The sequence below is a fragment of the Rousettus aegyptiacus genome, unplaced genomic scaffold (assembly GCF_014176215.1).
Source record: "Rousettus aegyptiacus isolate mRouAeg1 unplaced genomic scaffold, mRouAeg1.p scaffold_m13_p_10, whole genome shotgun sequence".
NCBI lineage: Eukaryota > Metazoa > Chordata > Mammalia > Chiroptera > Pteropodidae > Rousettus > Rousettus aegyptiacus.
The window spans coordinates 19632072-19646593 of NW_023416285.1; the positions used below are offsets into that span (position 1 = coordinate 19632072).

A 14522-nucleotide genomic window follows, 5' to 3' on the forward strand; every position below is an offset into this window, starting at 1 on the left:
CTCAGATACTAAGTGAAGCAACATTCCCACCCTGCCCTCAAGGAGACAGTTATGTGGTGATAGAGTGAAACATCGCAGGGGCCTATCCCTATGAAGTCAAGGTCCTATCCGTAGAGATTTTGATTAGGTTTTATTGAACCAATCCCGGGAGTAGGTGGATCACCTTTCTGGTGATTTTGAGGTAATGGTCTCATAAACATATTTTGAGATAGAGTTGCCTGAAGAATGGAGAACTACCTGAACTCTGATGCAGACCCAGCCACCTTTCCTCATGCGGTTGCTGAGAGATGTACCCGAAGGAAAAGCTATCAAAAACAAGTTCTCCTGCCCTTGTTTATCCTTTCTTTTTTCTACCACTTTAGTTCACATCTTTTTTTTTTTTTTTTAATGGTTTTCTGTTGTTTGCTAAGGAAATAAGACTGTAGGGTCTCAATCATCCCAAAACAACTGTGTGAGAGCCTCCAAACGAAGCAAAGACTTAAGATCAACTTTTTGTTATATTACTTTTTCTTTTTTCATTCTTCCTTTTAATAATCTCTGTTAGTTTTAGAAATGAGTATGGCTCAGAATTTTTATAGTCATATGACTTTAGGCAAATCAAGTGTTTTGAACTTTGATTTGTTTTTCATCTGTATAATGGGATTTTCACAAAAGGTTTCTTAAGGTCTTTCTAGTTCTAATATTTTATTATTGATTTTAATTTTATTTCAACCTATTCATTCTATTCTGACACAGATTTACTTTATGGGAACAAAAGCCTTGAGCTTCTTTTTTGATCTTTAATAACTTCTTTTCTACATTTATTGCCCTATTATTTTTTAAATTTATTTTATTTTATTTTTTTAGGTGAGACAACCCTTGGTTGACATCATAGATTGCAAGGACCTTGCCAGTTTACAATCCCTTATTTTTTATTTTTTTATGCCTACAGCACCTGGTCTCCCTAGGTGGTTTCCCATCCAAGTACTAACCAGGCCCAATACTGCTTAGCTTCCAAGATCAGACAGGATCCATCTTATTCAGGATGGCATGGCCATAGACCTTCCTTCTTTAAAATTTCATTTTCTCTTCTTTACCACCACTTCTCCCTCAAGTCTTGAAATCAGCTCAGACTTAAAAATATATTAAAGTCCATTTCTCTTCTCTTTCTTATTTCATTTATTTTTTTTCTACAGAAGTCCAGAAAAAATGAAAATTACAAAATGCTTTGTAATCATTATTTTACATTCTGATTCTAGGTTTGTGATTATTCTTCATAAATTGGAGAAGATATTTCCAAAGATGACCCCCTTCGTAAATGAAGAGGACAGGACTTCCTTGAGATAGAACTTCATTATTATGAAAACACTGTACTCAGAGAAACCTGAGGATTTTTCAGCAGGTAAGCAAAAATGAAAATGCTGTACCCAGAGAACCTGAGGATTATTCAACAGGTAAATAAATGCCTCTTTAAATTTGGGGATAGAGTCAGAAAGATTGCAGAATCTCTTTTTTAAAGCGTGTAATGGCAAGAACTCTTGATTGCATAAGTAAATAGAGATAATAGATATGATACTTTATTAGAGGTAAAATAGAACTTCGATTTAGGTAGATTACTGAAAGAATTAAGATAATGCTAATTAACTTGATCTTTTCCTAGGATCCTTTCAGATCTGAAAGAAATATAAATAAATACCAAAAATAAACCCCAATAGAAATATTACACAAAATCTATACAATGAGATGAGATGCCCTAAAAATATCTGACTTCCAGGATGCCCTTGTTTCTAAGGATACTGGCCTCCAAATGTCCTATGGCTGATGTAATGCCATAAAGCAAATGGACTTCGCATGTATAAGTAGGATATTTTTTAGCAATTCAAATAGTATAAAATTCCCGAAAGCAATCTGATTCATCAATAACTAAGTTTATCCATAAGCAAGAATTTGCACAACCTCAGGAGCAAGTGCTTTCTAGGAATAAATTGCTGTTCATCCATAGTGTGTAAATGCCTCTTCCAAAACTATTTTTACAGATGTCACAATTTTATTTTATTTTTTCCTCCTCCTACATCTGCCACTGACTCAAACTCTCTTTATTCCTTAGGAACAGCTTTCATCTGCTCTTTTTCCTGTAAATATGTGGTAGTCTTTGTTCATTGATTCAATTTTCCTAAAATATAGTTGTTCTAATTAATTTTACTTAAGTTGACATTAAGAGCCCTGGGGAAATTGATAAGGATCTTACATATGAATCCTTCATAATGTTATGAAATATAATCAGATTTACATCAATTTATGAATTCCTTTGGTCACTGTAAAGCATGTGTATAATATGCCTTTGCCATCCAAGGGCCCCACCTGAATGATAACCAAAAAAAGGGAAAATTAGTTCTAATGTAGGATCCAAACACGATTATTTTAATTCATGCATATAACAATTGCTGTGTCTCAAACTGCTGATTTTCTGTTACGTAATGAATTTTCTTGAAATCATTTTCCAAGAAGCATTTTATTTTTGTCATACAATATTGATTTTCTTAAAAACTCATGAAAGTATATCATAAGCATGCTTAAGACTTTAAATCTACTTGTGATTTTTGAACAGAGGCTGTTAATTTTGGCTAACTTGAAAGAACACTGGAATTAACTGTTTTTAAATTGGTACAGACTAAATTATAATATAAATATAAATATGTATATACATATGTATATATGTATTTTCTTTTCATTTTATAATGAGAGCAATGGGACTCTACAGCAAGATAAACTCATTCTAGGGAATAAAGAATAGGTTTGTATATTTGAACTGCAGTATAGAAATGCATTGCCTATTATTAATGTATAATTGAATATGTTTAATGTGATCATTATTTATATAATAAAAGTGTCTCTCAATAACTTTCACAGAAAAAAATTTAAAAATATGTTGCCACACTTAACCTGTGTTTTTCCCTTTGAAGCACTATTGCTCTTTGTTGTGTTGCTCGTTTAATGAGAGCATTTTACTTGAGTAAACAATGTGACAGCTGAGACCACATCTATGTTTTTCATCTATGTATCTTCAGCGCATAGTCCAGTACACAAACATTGTAGTAGCTTAATAAAACACATTGAAATGCATGAGTAAGAGGCCACAGGAGCTAATTTTTACCGCCACGCTCAATCTCAACACCAGCAAACTGGCTTTCATTTGCTATGCTTCTTCTTGCGATAGGATAAATATTCCAGGAATTTCATTAGTGGTCTAGTTTACCCTGCCAGTTCAGTTGGTTACATGAACACCATCAAGAACATGTGTCACTACAGAAATGGTTGAGAAAAAATTATCCATTCCAAGGAAGTCATTTGTAGAATAGTTAGGGCAATAATAGATGGCATGATAATCTCTGAGGAATTTTCATTTTCCTTTTGTAAAGTAAGTCTGTTATTTATGTCATGATCTTTTGAGGGACTCGCTACCTCTCAAACTACTTACTAGCTTCTGTCTAATTTTGTAAACGTAAGTCTTTGGAATTTGCCAATACTTCCAATTATTAACTTTTTATTTTCTTGGACTTTGTACTTATCTGCTTCAACATATACTATTTGTTATAAACCCTCATGACTACTTGATCAGACCGATTGTGTTAGATCTTGTACAGTGGTATATTTTGGGCTTTGACAGATTTTAACTTTTCCTAAACATTAATGTATGTCTAAATAATTGGCTAATAAGAATATTTTATAAACTTTAAGACTTATCTATAATATTTACATGTTTATCATTTTGATCTTAATACTACAAAAATACTTTTTAATGATTATCAGTCATTTAATTTTTTTTAACTAATTGAATAAAAATGAATCTTTTTTTCATCTCTAAATATGCTCTTCTCTTCCACATGAGTTAGAATAAAGTATTTTCTTTTGAAAATGAAAGTAATAAACTTGCTCTCCATTAACTTGTTTTTGTGGGGTATTTATGTTTCAGAGTGTTTGAGTTATATTGGGAGATAAATATGAAACTTCATTTAAGAAACATCTTGGATCTGAAATTATTCATAATAGAAAAGTAAAATAATTAATATGGTGAGCATTCCTACTAAAATTATTTTTTATGAGTAAAATAAGATTCAAAAGGAATGTATATGTAACCTGATTTCCAATACTAAGATAAAGGATGTTACACTTATGAAATAATAAACAAGCTTTTACTGAGTGATGTAGTATTGATGTTGAGAACTGGCTATTTATTAATAAAGCTTTTTGTCTGTGCTTTCTATTCAGTTAGACTTGAGATCTTTAAAGGCAGCGGCCATATCTATATTTTCATATCAGTAGTATATCAATAGCTGTTTATTAAATGCTTATTGCTTTAAATGAGAAGCATAAGCCAAGAACATTGAAAAAAAAAATTAAAGGGTTGTTAGTTTTAAAAATAGAAATAAATTGAGGAAATATGGTTAGTGAGGAACATTATACAGTATCATTTGTAATATAAATTTGGTATTTACTTAATTTTTAGTAGGAATATCATATTCTCTTTCAAAGTCATTTTGTAGATAAAGCAATATTCATTTAATCAACTTCAATAATATTCCACATTTCACAGGAAACGGTTTATCTATAAATATTTCTTTATCACTTATCTATTGTCTCATCTTTTACTTTATCTTTTATAGAGTTTCTTGAATGATTTGATGAGATTTTAGGCATTTTTATGACTAGCTCTTATCACTTAACCTGCTCAGGCACAAAGTATTCTTAAGGGAAATTAACTATATGTGTTACAAAGTTTAATTAAAATAAAAAATACTTCTCTTTATCTGTAATCTGAGATGGAACTGAAAGTTAGCAGTCTTCTCTTATTTTAACAGGACATCAGACAATAACTTGAATCTAACAGAAGATCTCACAAGGGAGAAAGTATCACATACTTATCTCAGAAAAATAGTCACAGAATTAGTTAGGTTATAAAATGCTTTAATCCTCTATCTTATATTTTATTTCCTTTCTGTTTTCTTATCTTCATACAGATGGGAGAAAGCAAATACAAGATAAAGTTAAGAAACCATTTCCTAGACATTTACTTATGCCTAAATAATGGGCATTGATCTACTTTATATGTATATGCAGGTTTGTTACATTTCTAGAAGCCTGTCCAGTCTTCAGTGTGCTCTGGATGCTTTTGTTTTCTTCCCCTACTGCTTAAGTGTCTCCTTCATTATTTGTGTTTGTCTTTAAGTTCTTGTCAATTATTATTCATATGACAGTCTGTACCTGATTATTTAACTCCTTGTCTCTTTGCCTCTATTTCCTCAAAATTAAAAAGTTAAATAACAAATACCAAAATGCTTCGTCCCAGTCCACATATTGTATACACTCAATATTTTATGCATTCAAAATTACTTTGTACTTATTTTCATTTCGTTTCATAATAGTTGACCTGATCTCACTACATTTAAATATAAAGTAAGAAACAGGATAAAAACTTCAGTTGATCCTAGTTATCCTATTTCACATAATTAGCAATGCATTATTTTCATAAAGTTAAAAATATGACTCTCCCACAAACATACTATAAGAACTTTTAAAGTCTGTGTTTAACTCAATGAATGAAGAAACCAAAAAGAAGGTAAAATATCAAAAGATATTTTGTGAAACTGCATATAAAGACATCTTGGGGAGAAAATATTAAAACGAGGTTACTAGGTAAAATGCAAAACTAGTTAATGCCCTACTGTGCAATAAAGTACTTTTTTTTTCCTGGAGTAAGAGATCTACAAATTCACATGTAAGGTCACATTGCAAAATTTACATAGGTAATAATTTCTCCGTGGGTGTGTTTATGAGGTAATGCCCCAGAATGTTCAAAGTTCCTTCACCGATGTCTTGGCATTTTTTTCAAAATTTTTAATGAATTTTTTTTAGCAGAGTCAATAAACTCTTGGGCCTAATAATCACTTAACCTGCTCAAGCACTCACTTCAGTTAGGCCTAATAAACACAATGCTTAGCTTTTCCCCGAGTGTTTCTATGGACTAGATCTTAACTACTTTATCTGAAAGGAAATAACTGTCATGTTTGTCTCTAAAGGCTGCGAATGAGAGACTCAAACTTCAAAATCAAAAGGGCCAAACAGAAGCTACAATCAGAATGTGAGATTACATTGTATGAAGACATTGACACAGGAATTTTACAGAACCATCTCTGTGGAGGAGTTTCAGATAAGCAATGAGTTGCTACAATAAAAATTGGTAACTACAGAGTAATAGATCAAATAAATATAAGGACTTTGGAGAACATAAACAAAAATTTCTTTACCAGAGACTTAGGGGAGGAGGCAACATGCATATGAACATAATCTCGCACTTGAATTATTTTAATCTCATTATTCCAGTAGGATCTAATGCCTGGCTTCCCAGAGCATTTTTAATAAAAATCAAAAGTTTAGGCTGCTGTAAAGTAGCAGCTATCTGTACCTTGCAGATGCTTTGTAAATCAAGCCTTCCTAAATGGTTTTATTAATAAATATATCTAAATGCATCTGCACATTTAAGGACATATTATCTATTAATCGTTTTAAGATATTAGACTTTGTACCACTAATTTTAAAACATATTTCTTACTGAATTTAGGAAGAAAAGAAGATAAAAATTATGAAAAAGTGATATAGAATATTTTATAAAGTAAAGGAGGCATTATACCAAATTTGATATAGTTTGGAACTGATATGTCATACCTAGTTTAGTTCGATGTCCTATTATGCCTCATTGCCTACATGTAACCATAATTAGAAGTGACAGTTTAGAACATTTTAATCTTAAAAAAATTCAAGTCAAAGTAAATTCTTTACAATATCAAGCAGGGAATTCTAAATCAAGTAGTTTGAGTTATCAAATACAAGTAAAAAAAAAATCTAAATGCATAGGAAAATTGAAAACTTCCATCAAAAGTTGTGCTATTGATTAGTTTAATTATGTCAACAATTATAGGTATAGAAAGACTAATTATCTCAATATTAAAAATATCCAAGAAGTTCAAGGAATTGTTTTAAACATAACAGGCCTATATAGATCCCATTACATGATCTGACTGAAAGGGATAAACTATAGATTTCATTGTGAAGTTGATACTTAGTTCTTTACCCCAAGGCTTTCTTTGCAATTTTTCTTGCTTGAGAATTTTAACCATATACAGTTAAGTACGCATTTACAGGATTTTCACTTGGAATAATTCACTCTTATAGTCAGATTCAGGACCTATCTATTCCGACACTATCAGAAGTGAAGAAATGTTTTTATTAGCCAGGGGCTAAGCTTCACAAAGTCTTTGTTTCATGCACATCCTGAGTAACTATGCATTTACTTTTCCTAACTACTTTTAACTGAAACTAGAATACTCTTTTGTGCCATGTTCAGTATAAAAACATATCTTTTATCCTACACATTAAAAAATAAAAGATTGCTATAAATCAGAACAGGAAATTAGTAATTAGATCATATGTTAGAATATCTGTCAATGACGAGGCTATTTCTAGATCTAGATGGATTTTACATGTTGAAAAATAAAGCACTACAGTCCTTTCTACTGGAGGACAATTTTAAAAATAAATTTACCCTATCGATGCCATTAGTTAAAATATTAATTACCAGGTGTTAAAAATCAGATCTGGAAGAACTATAGAATGTTAGAACTACAGGAGATTTTTTAAAGCATTGGGTCCACTCTATCACTGTGTGTACCTACTGAAGTAAATGTACACTTAAGCAGGGACAAGTAAAAAAAGAAATATTTTTAAAAAGGAAATTGGAAAGATAGCTGTGGGGACCTTCATTGAGAAAATATAATCTGAGCAAAGTCATAAGACTGCTATCATGATTTTAATATCTAGGCTTATAATTTTTAAAAACTAATATTTAAAATCATATAGTAAACTTTACTCCCCTAGACTCTCTCTTCTCTTGCCCTTTGATTTTTTTTATACTTTTATGTTTTTAATTTTTTTTAATTAAATGTATCGAAGTGACATTGGTTAATAAAATTAAATAGGGTTCGAGTGTACAATTCAGTAACACATCATATGTCTATTACATTGTGTGTTCAGTACTCAAAATTAGATTTCTTTTGTCATCATAAATTTGACCCCCTTTACCACTATCTAGCTCCTCCGCTCCTCCTTTCCCTCTGGTAACCACTAAACTATTGTCTTTGTCTATGAGTTTTTGCTTGTCTGTTTTGTTCATTTGTTGTTTTCAGTTTTATATCCCATGTATCAGCGAAATCATATGGTTCTCAACTTTTCCTGTATGACTTATTTTGCTTAGCTTGACGATCTCAGGATCCATCCATGTTATTTCAAATGTTAGTATTTCATTTTTTCTTAAGGCAGAGTAATGGTCTATTGCATATATATTCCACATCTTTTTTATGCAGTCATTTATCAAAGGGCACTTTGGTTGTTTCCCTGTCTTGGCCACTGTGAATAATGCTGCAATGAACCTCAGGGTACATATGTCTTTATAGATAAATGTTTTCAGATTTGGGGGGTAGATACCCAGAAGAGGGATTGCTGGGTCATATGGTAGTTCTGTTCTTAATTTTTTTAGTAACTCCATACTGTTTTCCATAGTGGTTGTACCAATTTGCATTCTCACCAGAAGTGTATGAGGGTTCCTTTCCCCCCCACAATTTCTGCAGCCCTTATTACCTTTCCTGTTGATGACAGCCATTCTAACAGATGTGATGTGGTATCTCATCATGGTTTTGATTTGCATTTCCCTATTAACCAGAGAAATTGTGCATCTTTTCATAGGTCTTTCGGCTATTTATATGTCATCTTGAGCGAAGTGTCCTCTGCCCATTTTTTAATTGGATTATTAATTTTTTGTTGTTGTTGAATTGTATGAGTTCTTAGTATATTTTGGATGCCTTTCATCTTTGTCTGAATTTCTTTCTGTAACATATCATGATTTGTAATATTTTGTTAGCTATATTTCATCCACAGTAATGTATATCTAAAGACAGCTGGTGAGCTAAGTTTATATAATTGTGATGGGTAAACTGGGACAGTAAATAAGCATCCTAATTCCTAGCCCTCATGGTCTTCCTTCAGACAACATTGAGTATTACATATAGAATTTGAGAGTGCAAGACAATAAAGAAAAGACTTGGAGATTAGGCTTAGGGCTACATGTAACCCTGTCACGATTTAGAATTAGAAAGAAATTTTTGGTCATAGAAGCTAATTGGCTTCATAATTGTGTAAGGCTCTAATGTTTAATAGTAATCATTACCATATAGCAAATTCTGGGTGATAATTTTGTTTGAAAATTGATTTAATTTATCTTTATTGGATTGTTTTTACTGTTCTGAAATTGTACTACATATAAAATATACAAAAATTCAATTTGAATCATCATGGTAATCGGTAACAGATGACTGGGATTCCATATGACATTTAAAGTAACAGAGAAGTCCCTAGTTAAAAAGGGATTCTAGTATCAGAAACAAAGCGAATGAAGTTCAATATCTTTCTGTATTATATGGACTTGGAAAGAAAAGCTTAATTAAACCAAATAGACTTAAAATAAAGAAACAGAAAGGGGGCTTTTTTTTCTTACTCTAAGTTTTTTCTGCTCATTTTTGCATGTGTCTGTCCTTAGCTAGCCTCGGCCTGTTGCTTGCATTGTGCGCCTCTAGTCATCTCTTCCTTCAAGTCCACAGAGATTATGGTTAGAGATTATGGGATGCAAACTCTGCTAACATTGTTAACCAAACATCCAACTCTTTTCTTTGTAGAATTAAATTTTGCTGGTGTTTTCTTTTATATATCTCTTGCGCGGATTTTAAATCATCAGAGCCTTTTTTTTTTTTTTCAATTTAAGGAGTTTTGCTAAGAAAACAATAACTGTTCCCTTCGCTGTCCCTATCATTGATCTTGCCCCCTTAAAGGCAGTAGTGGATCCAAGATCTCTATGGAAACTCACATCTAGATGGCACTGAAAATGCAACTATCGACTTTCTAATTTCAAATTCAAACAGAACCCTCTAACTTAAGGAATAATGGTTTTAACAAACAGACTTCCTTTTTATTTCCTAAAAAACTTTTAGAAAGTGATCGAAAATACAAATACATGGTTTACATATATTTAAAAGATTCTTAGTGCCTTGAAGAAAAATCTATATTGATGTTTTTGTGGATGTTTTATAAGAAATAAATAAATAGTAATTTTATAAGAAATATTTCTTCTAACATTTACTAATTTATCAGCAATGCTAACATCTAGCATCATAAAATATTGTGTGGGGTAAAGGAGGGAAGGGAAAGGATATATTGATTTTTCTATCTATAATTATCAGACAAGATGAAAATAATCCTAACATAACATCTCAAACCAGGGTCAGTGTCATCGCAAATGTCTGCTTATCTTAAAGCAACATAGATCTATTCAAAACAGGATGCCTCAAATGTATTCAATAGTTTCAATCTGGATGCCAATTACTTCATAAAGAAAAAAAAAACCCTCAAATACTTATGCAGTGATATGCCATCAACATGCAGCTTGCCTAAACCAAATATGCACTTTATCTTTTTTATTAGCAATAATTATTTAGAATCTCATGTTGTTCTAGCTGCCATGTAATTTGCTTGAGAAGGTATTAGAGATCAAGAATACTTTTTATTTTCAGTACTGATAATAAATAAATGGACATTATTAAGAAAATAGGACAGTGAAACAGTGGTAATCAATTTTTATTTATTTCAAGAGTACGAAAATAAAATATAACAAATAGATTCATGGTATTTGTTATGTAACAAAATATATGGCTAAAAAATAAAAAGTATTTTTGTTTTTTCATTTGTCTACCCACTTGCAACCTCCTCTGCTTCCTGTAAAATTCTGCTTTAAAGATTTGCCTTCCTAGAAAAAGATATTGTGTAGAATTTACATAGATACCTGTATGATTTAATATCTCATTTTAAAAATGAGTGTACCAGTGATCAATGGAAATATATGCCTGAGGTAATCTGATTGCATCGAACTGAGTACCCCAGAGGTCCACAGTTTTCACAATCAGCCACCTGTGTGTGTCATTATTTTGGAACAGGTTGGTGAGGAAGGTGGTCTGGAAGCATGGAGGTCAGTGAGTAATAACACTACAATATTTGGTGGGTACAACTGAATAAAATATTTTTTACTATGCACATATTTGCAAATATGTATAATATATATTTCTACATTTGATTTTTTTAATTAAAATTTTAAATTGTATTGTGAACCAGCAAAACGTGCATAACATTGTGAACCAGAGCATGATATGATGATCTACAAACCATAGGTGGGTAGTATGTTGGACTTCCCATTAACATACAACTCAGTGAGATTACAAACAAAGGTGTAGGAATAGCAAGAGAGTGTTGAGGTGAATATATTGGCAAACTGTAGTTTAGGAGAGGGTATCTCATAATTCTTCTAATCCTTTATAGCAAAGGTAGAATTAAGCACTGAAGAAAATGGTTGTTAAGTCAAAGGTGAGCAAGAAAATGAAATCACCTTTAATGTCTAGCATGAATTTCTGCATGATCCATGGAATAAAAATATAGAAAACTGGCTTCCAGATGCTTGGTGAAATATATTCAAACTTGCTAGTAAATATAAAAACTTGGTTTTTAAAATTTTGTTTAAAATGATTTCCATTTAGATAATTTTTAGATGCTTTGAGGTATCAAAATATATCTGTATATAACTATAACCCAAATTATATGAGTCACAGAAGTAAATTCTGTTTGAAGAAATATAAGAAATCTGATGTTTTATTTTTCTGCTTTGTAACCTAATCTTTCTTTTTAGAATCAAACTCTCATCAAATAGAAAAAGATAAGTTTCAACAAATTTTTAAATTTAAAAATAAGTTATGTGGTTCTACATTTTTAATACCCGATTTAAAACATTACTTTTTTGGGGGGAAAAGTAAGTCTTATTTTTTATTCAACACAATATATATTTTTTTAATTATAATTTCAGCCTAGAAGCCTTATAGATAATTTTTATTCAAATATCTTCCAGTATTCCAGTCCCACTCTTGAAATATCTAAGACTGAGGAATTTTAAATTTCTAATTTTGAATATTCAATTATTTTTATTTTTCTAATGTCCCTTTTTAACATCTAAAAATCATTGCTTAGCGAATTCTTTTATGTGGTCTCCAAATGTATAATACATGGTTAAGCTTCCTTTGGACTGGTAATACCTCTTTGATTGATTAAAATGAAGGAATGCAAAGTATCAAGTAAAATGTTAATTGAAATATAAATATTTTAGATTATTAGATTACCATCATAAAAACTATTCATATATGAAATTGAAACAATTTTAGTGCACATATTTTACTAATTTATGGATTTAATCACAGAATTTATAAGATATTTTTGACCCTATGAAGAATAAAAATATTATCGTCCCAGAAAATCAGAAATGTCATTGAGAATTTCAGATATTATGCTGCCTGAGAAGAGATAAAATCACCTGACATTGTTAAGCATTGGCAAAGACAGAAATAACAGCTTGTGCTAATGCAAATTGGCCAGAGTTTGTTGATATAGATGAACATGGACAGATGGTTTTCAGTAAGCAGTATCATCATTGGTTTCCTAGTTAACAGAAACGAAGGACTTTATATTTATGATGACACACAAGAAACCATGAAATGAAGCTGTTTGATTTTCTTCTATAAGTTTTCTCCATCAAGTAGAGAAATTACTAGTAATGTGATTTTTGGGTACTCGCATGACACATTGTATTGTGACCATGTTTATTTTGACCATGTTATCTTGCTCACGATCATTGTGTGCTATAGTTTTTTACTCTTACGGTAAAGTCTGGTTGCCCTTAGTTTTTAAAAGTCTTAAGTCCATATCCTTATGGGGAAATGGAAACAGGAGGAGGAGCTGTGTTACTTGAAGTTGGTGAGTTTACATAGGGGAAGCGAGCATATGCTAGTGTCTTAGAATTGTCTGAGTAGACATGAAATCAAGAATGGCTTTTCAAAGATGAGAAGTACTTGCTGGAAACAGAGGTTAGTGAGGCAGTCAGAACACATTTCCAAAGACAGCAGAAGAAGATGGAAATATGAAAAGCTGGCACAGAAACCCAGGAGATATGACCTAGAAGAGAGGAGAGGAAGCAGTGAAACATGAAGACACATACAATGATAGTTCTGAAAAAGGCTGCTTTACACTAAACTGACTTTTAAATATTTCCTTGCATGAAAATACCAGATATAATCATAGCAATTGTAATAGAAAAGATCTGGTAAATATACAATTAACATTCTTTAGTTAATTTTTTTAAATTCCAATTTGTTAGAAATATCTAGACTCCCACCATATCAGTAAGAGGTCATTGCTAGTCACAAAATTCCAGAAAGAAAATAATTTATATGTACTTTATAATAACTAGCTAGAAGTTCAGTAGGGTCAGCTCCAAGGAGTGACACTATTGTCAACAGGCAAAAAAAAAAATTACTGTTAGAATTTTAAATTCATTTTATTATATTGCTATACTCTCAAAGATAATAAACATGCAAATAAAACTCCTAGCTATTGCTTAGACTATAATGTAGGTCCATATAGGTGATACTCCTTCTCCTGAAGGTAATCATAATAAAATCAACTGATCCTTAACCCACAGAAATGTGAAGGAGAGCATCAGGATAGGATTACATTTTCTTTATAATGACTGTAATCAAGACATAACTGCACTACTGAGTGTAACTAAAGTGGTATTAAATTACAGTTTACTTGAGGAGATTCAAGTCCTTAAATGTTCAAAGTATTAATAAAATCTAATGCAGTATTAAAACTCTGATTTTCAACAAAAATTGTTTTTAGAGTATATTAAAAGGATTAAAAATACTACAGTTACCCAACTTCAGCCAGCTCTAGTTTTATTTTTCTGAATCAAGAAACTAGTGAACATATAACATCTTTGCATATATTATTCCTACAAGAGAATTCTAAATATGCCATATTTAAAATCATTTATCTTCTTATTACCAGTGCACCAAAGAAATTAGAAATTTGAACCATGTCCTCATTTTTTAAAGTAATGAGACATCTATATTTTATAGTAGTTAAATTTAAGATTGCTCTACCATCCATTTCCCCAAACTCTTTCTTTTTGCATTTTTTTTCTCTGAAATTCCGAGTAATCTTCTAGATGGCTACATCTTTTGTGAGAACAGACTAAGGAGAAAATTTAAGGAGTGATCATTAGACAATTGTATTGGTTTGCTTTGTAAAGTTAGAAGACTTAATTTTTTTTTAAATAATTGCTCAAAATCTTATATTTGAATGTGTTATCAAAATCTTAGACATAAAAACATATATAATTTGGGGGGGAGTTCTAAAAATTAATTTTTGAGTTTCCTTTTTACTTTATCCTATTTACTGACAAAAAAACATGGGTTATATAGGACAGGAAATTTGAAGAGTAAACTATAATCCTTACCCTTTTATCCTTTCTTGAAAAGATTATAATGACAGGAGGATGAGAAAAA

At 31.1% G+C, this 14522-nt stretch overlaps 1 pseudogene; it reads right to left on the reverse strand.

Annotated features, from left to right (window-relative positions):
* Positions 1 to 922: 922 nt before the first annotated feature.
* Positions 923 to 1041, reverse strand: LOC118609201 (annotated as a pseudogene).
* Positions 1042 to 14522: the final 13481 nt, after the last annotated feature.